This window comes from Chiloscyllium plagiosum, chromosome 8 (genome assembly GCF_004010195.1).
Source record: "Chiloscyllium plagiosum isolate BGI_BamShark_2017 chromosome 8, ASM401019v2, whole genome shotgun sequence".
NCBI classification, from domain to species: domain Eukaryota; kingdom Metazoa; phylum Chordata; class Chondrichthyes; order Orectolobiformes; family Hemiscylliidae; genus Chiloscyllium; species Chiloscyllium plagiosum.
Genome location: NC_057717.1, coordinates 27,053,632 through 27,063,823, shown reverse-complemented (window position 1 = coordinate 27,063,823; position 10,192 = coordinate 27,053,632).

Sequence of the window (10,192 nt, the reverse complement as noted above, 5' to 3'; positions counted from 1 at the left end):
CTACCTTGTTACTGATATGAATTGACATTATTTCTTTAGCTCCAGAAGGCCGATATGATCACTTGGTATTACTGGGCGATTTTCTGGAACATTCTCCATGAAGATAGATGTAAAAATAACTGGCTATTTATCCGCCATTTGCCTGTTCTCCACAATGACCTCTCCTCTCCCGATTACACATTTCCACATTTGACCTTGCTTTTATTTTGTTTCCTATGAAATATAGATCGTAGACTAATGCAGTCGTTGTGTTCCTGTTTTTTAGCATGCAGGTTCACTTTTTGATTTCCTTATCAGTTTCATGGCCTTCCTTTTCTGGATCGTTAATTTCTGAGAATTCGCAGGTTCAAAAATATCTGGAATTCTTCAAAAATCACTTCCTATGATGGATATATTTTCTAATTTGTTATGTTAACCATCATTGAGTCACTTTCTCACATTTTGGTGTTTGTCCCAGAAATAAATAAACATATTTTTCAGATTTTGCAGTATTTCTAAAATCTCCTGGTTCTGACCAGATATATTCAGGAACACTGCAGGAGGATAGAGAAGACTGGTCTGAGTTATAGGGAGAGATTGGACAAGCTAGGACTTTTTACTTTAGCGTGTATGAGGCTGAGGGGGATCAGACAGAAGTGTATAAGATCATGACAGGCATGGGCCAAGTGAATGCACGCAGTCTTTTTTCCCCAGGGTTGGGCAATCACAGACTAGAGTGCATCAGTTTAAGGACAAAGAGGAAAGAATAAAAGAGAGCCTGAGGAACAACTGTTTTACCCACAAGCTGGTACACATATGGAATGAGCTGCCAGCGAAAGTGGTTGAGGCGGGAATATTAACAACATTTAAAAGGCATTTGGACAAAACACGGATAGGGAAGGATTAGAAGGATGTGGGGCAATGGCGGGGAAATGGGGTTAGCGCGGATGGACATTTTGGTCAGAATAGACTAGTTTGAGCCAAAGAACATGTCTCCGTGCCGTAGGACTCTAAGACTCTAACAATCATTGCTTGTCTCCCACTGAATGTTATGTTGTAGTTTCCCAATTCACTGAAGCTAACTTGACCCTCTAGCCTCCAGTGTTCCATGATGTTTAACCAGAATGTTCAATAATTCTATATTGTATACAGGCACCATGTAAAGTGCACCTTATTAATGCCACAATTCTTTAAATGCTGCTTCTGAGCAAGGGTATAAATTAGCCCGTATGACCACACAACACCAAATCCAAAATAAGCTGCTCTCTATTTTGCTTCACAACATACTCTTCAACCCATCTCATATACACTTACAGAATTTGCTTTTCACATGAGCAATCACTTAGTTAATGCAGTTGAGATGCAACTTGAGACCAACCAATAATATTGCAGTATCCACAATACTTGCATATCTAAGTTCCAGGGCATATGATACTCAGATTTTTCGCAACTGTTTTGGTTTAGATATATAACGCACCAATATTTGCTTCTCCTTGATATTTGTAAGCTCTACCTGAGCTTATTCTGTGGAATCTGAGCAACAGGGTCTGTGGCGTTATTAATGATAGACTTGAACAAGACATTCGGGGAGGCTCACCTCGACGCTGAGATGATTTGAAGAAACGTCCATCAATTCAGGACAAGCAACAATATCCTCCCCGCTCTGTCTGGAGAAATATCACCGTATTCTCTCTGCTCCCTCACATCACTGTACACCTGTTCTAGCACCGACCCCCGAACAAGGTTCACGCTGTATTTCCAAATAAGGCTCAGGCACGACTCATCTCACTATTGAATTCAGCAACTTTCTTCCTCCCTTTCATCTACGCAATAGCCCACACTAAGAATACTATACTGGTTCAAACTGTCGACTGACTCCTTCCAGACACCTCACAATTCCCCCCACCTACACCGGCACTAAGAGCAGGGTCACCAACTCCCACTCTCCCTCCCTCGCTCCCTACCTTTCTCGCAATGCAGGAGAAACAGCCTGGAATAGGACAGAAAGGTCCAAGCCGGGTGGTGGAGTGCCTGATATCCGTTCCCTCATCCCCCCTTCCCCCGCCATGGTGTGGCCGGAGAGGACCGGGATGCCTCGAGTGGAGATTCTGAAACATTCACTTCCCACCAACCAAGTAAAGAGCAATGTTCAGTGAAGGGCAATTCTCAATTTCAATCCATTGGCTGTTCCAACGTCAGTCATTTCGTTTCCAGATCAAATCATAGATACCTCACTGCACAGAGGCGCAGACACAGAAAAACACAGAAGTACTGGTAAGCATCTCAATATATGAACACACGCAATACTTATAAGGAGATAGGCATACACACATGTAGAAACACACAGGGACATATACAGTCACATACAAATAGACACAAACATAGATAAGAAACACAGGCTGATACACAGACAGACAAAGATAGACACACAAACACACAGATAACAAGCTCATGGATGCACACGCAAACACACACACGTATATACATTTAAACACACGCATGCACACACAGACACATACGCACTCACAAAGACACAAACACAGGCACACACATACAGACACATACAGACAGACACGCACACACATACAGACACAGAGGCACAGACACTAGTGTCATTAAGACACAAATCGATATGGTTTGGATTTGTAAGGGGATCAAGGATTCTAGGGAGAAAGCAAAAGAATGAAGTTGAGGTGCATATAAGAAATTATTGAACGGAACTTCAGACTCGATGGGGCGAATGGCCTCATTCTTCTCCTTGCTTTAATGTTCTTGTGGTGATATGCTATTAGGTATGCTCTTCCTGAGACAGAAGCAGAGGCTGGGTTGGATGCATATTTGATTGAAAAGGGTTAGTGGGAATGTGGGGCATGTTTGAAGTCTGGAATGCTTTATGTTTATTCCTAATTATTCTGTCCTTATGTCTGAAAAGAGGTGGTGATTTGATGTTAGTTTAAAACAGTTTAAAATAACGGGTCCCCAAATGAAATAAGGATGTCCCTTTCCCTTTAGCGTTGTGCTATCTATGGTGTCCTCATCCTCGGGGAGCAGTCAAGACTCGGTTATTGAAGATATTCAACGCTGAGCACGACTGATTTGGATAAACAGGAGAGTCAATGTTTATTGGGAACAGACAGGAGGCGGATGTTCAGTTACACTCGGATCAGCCATCAGCATTCTGAATGGTGCAACTGAATGGCCAACAGCTGCCCATACCCCAATGTGTTGTTCCCTCAATCCACCCGACGAGGCTGATGCAGAGATATACTACTCCCCCACCTCATGTTTTACTCTCTCAATCCACCCCTCGAGGCTGTAACAGGGATATTCTGTTGCCCCTACTTCATGTGTTGTTCCCTCAATTCACCCCTCGAGGCTGTTACAGAGATATATTGTTGCCCCTACTTCATGTGTTGTTCCCTCAAATCACTCCTCGATGCTGTTACAGATATATGCTGCAGCCTCAACCCATGTGATGTAGCCTCAATGCACCCCACGAGGCTGTTACAGAGATATATTGTTGCCCCTACTTCATGTGTTGTTCCCTCAAATCACTCCTCGATGCTGTTACAGATATATGCTGCAGCCTCAACCCATGTGATGTAGCCTCAATGCACCCCACGAGGCTGTTACAGAGATATACTGCTGCCACTACCCCATGTGTTGCTCCCTCTATCCCCCCTCGAGGCTGATACAGAGATATACTGCTGCCCCTACCCCATGTGTTGTTCTCTCAATCTAACCTTCGATGCTGTTACAGGTAGGGGACCACCCTATTCTGTCAAACAGGATCGTTACAATGAGACAGGAGGAGACTATCCTGCCCCTCGTAGGAGTTACACAGGAATATGGAATGAAGTAATTCAGCTCGTTGAGTACATTACACAGCCCAGGAGGAGGCCATTCAACTTGCCTGAACTAGTCCACAGGAAATAGAGAATAGAAATAAATGTTTATTTTCAGGTTGCAAAGCTGTAACTGGTTAGTGAGCAAACCTGCAGTGGTAACAACATTAGGTGAGTTGTCAATTTTGGCATGAAGGATAAAACAATGGTAAACAATTTAAATGGAGAGAGTTTGCAGAACTCTGTGATACAGGGGGTTTCCATGTTCCTGGGACAGGAAGCACATGAAGTCAGTCTGCAGATGCAGCAAGTGATTTGGAAGATAAGTGGAATGGTGCTGTTATTAACAAAGGGTATCAGATTTAATCGCAGGAATGTTTTACTGCATTTGTACAGGGCATTGCTGAAAACACATCTGATACACTGCGTGCGTTTTGGATTCCAGAAACTAAAAAAAGGATATAATTCTTTTCGAAGATTTTCAAAGAGGTTTCCCTTTACTCATTCCTGGAATGAGGGCCTTTTATTTTGGGGGAATTATCAGTTTCAAACTTACCTGGGAAATATTATTGAACCATCCATGACTTTCTGAAAAGTGCATCAGCTTGACACATATTTTCTCTTGTCAGGGAGACTAAAGCTAGAGAATACATTTTAAGAAAAAGATGTATTGATATTAACATATGTACTATGAAGACACCTACCAATAATTACAAATTACACAAACACATGAAAGCATGTCAATAATTTATAAAGTGGGAACATTTGTTTGCGATCGAAAGGCGCTGTGTACAACAAGAACAATGACGCACTTGCATATAATCCATAATCCAGAGAATGTTATGGAGATCGCACATGGTCCAGTTTGGTGCTCAATTGACATTATTGTTTGTTCCAACACAGAGAGGGAGAAAACTGTTCCCTGCCTGAGAAGGAGCAGCTGGTTGATCCCTCTCTCTTACTTTGTTCTGCCCGATTGCAAACTGTGAGACCATAAAATCTCTGAGTTATCTTTACTACTTGTGAAGGATTCCTGGTGAGGATTCATTGGAATCTCTCCACTGCCTGAAACAAAGGTAATTCAGCCAAATCCAACTAATCCTGAAAGAAATCCCATTACCAGCAGCTTGAGTGAGCAGAATAACTTCAAAGGCAGAAATGCTTGGGGCACTCTGTCTTGTTACCATTTGTCATGAGTTAAAATTTCTCTGTCTCACATCTTTCTAGAAAATGCCCTACTCTGAGACCCATATCATTGGCCACATCACTAAACTGGTTGCATTAAAAAAATATTGTAACCAGTGGAGGAGTGGAACTGGAAAAGGAAACAGTGATCCTCCAACATTGGTTGGAACACAAATGAGAAATTCTCAAGGACTGTTCAAGTGGAAATTCCCTTCCCCAGAAGCTTGGGGTGCCTGGATGTTTGCATTTATTCAAAGATGTGGTGTATTCAAACATTTGACAGACACGTGAATGTAGAAAAATGGTGTACAAACAGAAAAGTGCTGCTGAGACCACAATCACATCACCCATGGACTTTGTGAGTGGTGGAGCGGTGACAAAGTGTCTAATGGCCCACTCCTGCTGCTCAGTCCTATGTTCCTGTGTTCCATTCAGCTCCTCACATCACCTGAAAGTAGCAGATGGAGGCCACCTGCTCCAAACACCTGGTCCACAGTAACACAGGATATCATTCAATCCCTCAAGACTGTCACACACGGTTTGGTGTCGGTTGGAAAATATTATTTGGAAAACCAGGCTGGTTTCGAAAGACACCTCTGGTCTCTTTACAAAGTGTCTCCTCAGATCGCACATGGTCCAGTTTGGTGCTCAATTGACATTTTCGTTTGTTCCAACACAGAGAGGGAGAAAACTGTTCCCCGCCTGAGAAGGAGCAGCTGATTGATCCCTCTCTCTTACTTTGTTCTGCCCGTTTGCAAACTGTGAGACCATAAAATCCCTGAGTTATCTTTACCACTTGTGAAGGATTCCTGGTGAGGATTCATTGGAATCTCTCCACTGCCTGAAACAAAGGTAATTCAGCCAAATCCAACTGTTCCTGAAAGAAATCCCATTACCAGCAGCTTGAGTGAGCAGAATAACTTCAAAGGCAGAAATGCTTGGGGCACTCTGTCATGTTACCATTTGTCATGACTTCAAATTTCTCTGTCTCACATCTTTCTAGAAAATGCCCTACTCTGAGACCCATATCATTGGCCACATCACTAAACTGGTTGCATTAAAAAATTGTTGTAACCAGTGGAGGAGTGGAACTGGAAAAGGAAACAGTGATCCTCCAACATTGGTTGGAACACAAATGAGAAATTTTCAAGGGCTGTTCAAGTGGAAATTCCCTTCCCCAGAAGCTTGGTGTGCCTGGATGTTTGCATTTATTCAAAGATGTGTTGTATTCAAACATTTGACAGACACGGGAATGTAGAAAAATGGTGTACAAACAGAAAAGTGCTGCTGAGACCACAATCACATCACCCATGGACTTTGTGAGTGGTGGAGCGGTGACAAAGTGTCTAATGGCCCACTCCTGCTGCTCAGTCCTATGTTCCTATGTTCCATTCAGCTCCTCACATCACCTGAAAGTAGCAGATGGAGGCCACCTGCTCCAAACACCTGGTCCACAGTAACACAGGATATCATTCAATCCCTCAAGACTGTCACACATGGTTTGGTGTCGGTTGGAAAATATTATTTGGAAAACCAGGCTGGTTTCGAAAGACACCTCTGGTCTCTTTACAAAGTGTCTCCTCACTGCAACTTGTGCTTCATTTGTTCGTCATGTTGGAGACCCAGAATCACTGTGAATACTGCCCACATAGCTCACCCAGAGATGACTCACAATATACTTTACTCTCTCTGACTGCAACATTCAATAACAGACCGTTCAGGAAAATTACAATCATTAACTTTGTAATTACAGGATATGAGAACATAAGGAGCAAGATTTGGTCACTCGGATGTTCAAACTATCGTATACCCCCATTGCTGATCTACTGTTGGCATTAATTCATCTTTAATGTCCAATTCTTCACACCCCTTAGCTCTCTGACAGGTCAAAAATTCATGTACCACCTCTTTGAATACCTTCAGTGATGTAACTCTCCTCACTCTCTAGCCCAGATTATTCCTGGCATTGATTACACTCTATGAGAGGTAAACACTCCCCACACATACACCACGATCTATTGATATGAACAAGAGGTGAACACAGGGGCTCAGGAAGGAGGGAATGCCTTGATAACAAGGCATTATTTGACTGAGGATGGCATCAGGACCACCTACTTATTTGAGTTTAATGGGAATCAGGTGTACCCTCCCCACTGGTTGGGGTCTTTCAGAGAACAAAGGAAGATGTTTGTGTTCGGTGACCGACAATCCTCTCAGTCCTGGGACATCTCTGCAGGAAATCCTCAGGTCAGCTGCCTCAAAACAAACATCTTCAGCTAGTTCCTCACTGTCTTTCCTCATCATAAAACCAGAAATGGGGATGGTCACTGAAGATCACCCAATGTTCAGAACAATGTGTCACACCTCAACTCCTGAACCAGTCTGTGTCCATGTGCAGTAAGCCCCGGACAGTATTCAGGCTTGTGCTGGTCAAGTGTCGTTAAGGCCAGACATTCTACATTTCCACAGTTAAATGAAGAGCTCATTTAGCATCTCAAGCACGTTAGAAACGGATATGTGGAAACCATCGAAACTACTGAACAAAGAGAGGGACAGCCCATTCAATCCTCCTGCCTGTTCCACAGGAAGAAGAGGGGTCTGGTTACCACATCAAGCTGTTAAACAGCAACAGGCAGGGCCAAGTCAGACCCATGAACATGTTCAATGGGAACTGGTGGAGGCCATTCAGCACCTCGAGACACTTATACAGGAACAGGACATTGATGCTCCAACCTGACAAATCAATGTTCCTCGTGGCTCCATTACCTATGGGATACATGACACTTTAACATGGTTTGCAGCAGTGAGGAAGGAAGCCAGATGTTTTGTGTCAAGTCTCAGAGAGGCATCTTCCATCTCTGAGAAGACAGACCCGTGTTCTCCATGGACATCAGAAGCTGGTGGGGATAGTTACCTGTTTTAGAAAGAAGGTATTGTGGCTGTTGTCGGGATTGTGGATAATATGACATTCAGTGCAGGATCATACACTAAATGCATTGCATTGATGTGGGGACAGTTTATTCAAAGACTGACTCTCTGTCTCTCTCAAACGACATGTGGAGTGGGGGTGGGATGAAGGGAACATCCTCAGAGTCTCTTAACCTATTGAGAATCATGCAACCTGAATATAAAAAAGCCATGGAATTTATTACCGTAACAGTGTCTGTTTAGAACATAATTAATGACTGTCCATCCCATTAAGGTTCAATGCAATCACCTCTTATTCACTCACTGAGCTTCATTCACTGCTCATGGTGCCATCATCCCAGGGATTAGTCTGGTGAAACTTGAGAAAAAGTCTACCACAGTACCCCCAATACTGCCTCAACAATTCTCTCAGGGATGATCACAATAACCCTTTTCTCTCACTTAGACATCGCCGTTTCTTTCCTGTGCCACAAAAAAAGCCATTGCTTTTCTATGCACCATGACTGACATGGAATTTATAACTCCCTTATTTCTGTACGTTAGCATCAATAAAGCAAACACCAGAGATGCGTATGGAGATGTGCATCACTCTCGGGGAAAATTGCAATAAGATTGAATTCACCTAAAATAAGGGACGATCACCTACCTGAATAGAAATGAGCTGTAGGAATACGGGAAACAGACAGAGGAAGGGAGCTATCTTTACTTCTGTTCTTCTCTCACAAGAGGTATGCAGCCCTGGTCAGGGCAGCATGTTATGCCGATCTTGAACTGAGTATTTGGTTCAGCTGTTTCACTGGACAGTAAAGAGTAAAGCACATTCCTGTGGGGTTGTAGTGTTACAACATAGGGTAAATTCTCCAGCTTAAATCAAAACCAGCAACAGAGAAAAAATTTATCCAGTGCAGTAATCTGTGAAAATTCTAGAGTCCAATACTATTTAAAGTAAACATTAATAACCTTATTTCTGAAAGTATAACAGGAAATAATAGATGAACGACTAATTACAACTTTTTCCTCTAACCTATCTTTTACACCCCCCAACTATACTAGTCCGATAAGACTCCTAATTAAGATTTACAAAACAAAACTTCTTTTCTCAAAACCAAGCAGCTTTCGGTTCTTCTCCATATTCCTGTCTTCTTTTCTTCTCTGGGATTCTGCTTTACCAGTTATTAATCAATAAAGAGACCAAGAGGAGAGCTAGTCTTTGCATGCTGATAAGTTGGCAGTTCTCCTCTCAACTGTTTAATTTCCCACGGTCTTGTACCCTCCCCCCCACAAACCATTGGATTGTGTTATTGGCTTTTAAGATTCTCAATATACTAACTTCAATCTTGATCGGAGGTGAGTATTTTGGGATATAATTTAAACTGTTTGGCTGAATTTGTTTTTGTCTTGAGACAGTGAGTTGATCGAGTTGTTCGACCAAATGTTACATTAAATCTATTCTTCAGAACACTTGGTGCTGTCAGGTAGTTATTGCTGGTTTTTAATTCTCTTAAAGGTGCAGTACAGCCACATGTTAATCACAGAAGTCACACTGAAACCTGACTAGGGAAGAATGACACATTTACTTCCCTAAAGGACTTGGGCCAAGCAGATGGGATTTCATAGCAAATGAAAATAGTTGCTTTTAAATTCCACCAATTTTCCTCATGAGATATTAATAGACTATTATTCTGTGGCTCTACAGTATGATTCAATGGCTTGAACACCATAAACTGTCGTCCCAATTGTGCAGAGAACAAGGTAAACATCCTCAAGAGCAATTATGCAGTGACGGACATGTGGTTAGAAGGAACTTGAAACTGTTGCATCTGGATTAAACAAAGGCACAAATCGTGGTTTATTCAGAAGTTGCACTGAGACTGAGAATGAGACTGGGATATCATGACGGTGATATTGGATAGGATTAGTGAATGGGGAGGAGATGGAAATGTAAATCTGTGAAGGACAAAATGGATTATGGAGTTTGAAAACAGTCTGGTTCCTTCTCGCATATTAGTGAGTAATTTATAAATAGTAGTTTAATACTTATAATTTATAAGGAAATGAGTTTTTGTTTGGAACTGAAGACATTGTCTTGCACTTTCTAAAATTTCTATATCATGAGCAGAAATTCAGCCTAACCCAGTTTAGTAGACAAATATAAAGACTTACCAGGAACACCAACTATAGCGAGGATGGGATAGTAACCACCTTGAATAATCCAAAGGATATCCTGGATCCGTGATGCTAATGATATCCAAGGC